This window comes from Solanum pennellii, chromosome 2 (assembly GCF_001406875.1).
Source record: "Solanum pennellii chromosome 2, SPENNV200".
Classification (NCBI taxonomy): domain Eukaryota; kingdom Viridiplantae; phylum Streptophyta; class Magnoliopsida; order Solanales; family Solanaceae; genus Solanum; species Solanum pennellii.
In genome coordinates, this window is record NC_028638.1 from 18138393 (window position 1) to 18138848 (window position 456).

Consider the following 456-nt stretch of genomic DNA (forward strand, 5'->3'; position numbering starts at 1 on the left):
TATATATATATATATATATATATATATATATATATACACACATATATATGGATTACTTTTATCTATTTTCCTATTTTATTTTGTTTATTCTATTTTAATTTAACATAGGGTTTTCAAAATAAAATAAGACTTTAAATTTATGGTCCGAAATTAAAAATATATCAACTATTCAAAATATTTTTTAATCTTTTGTTCTTAAACATATCATTTGACTAGTTGAAGTTAAAGTGTTGTTAACGAGGGGAAAAGTACTATTTTTAAAACTAAATAAAAAGAAAATTGGCATGATAAAATTGAAATGAAGAGAGTAATTTCTTTTTGAGTCTAATTTAAGATTTTTTTTAATAAATACTTTTAAAATTATGTAAAAATAAATAACCAAATTTTAAAATAATTTGTAATAAAAAAGTTATAAACAAAGTTTTCTTTAGAAATTAAAATAAATAAATAAATATA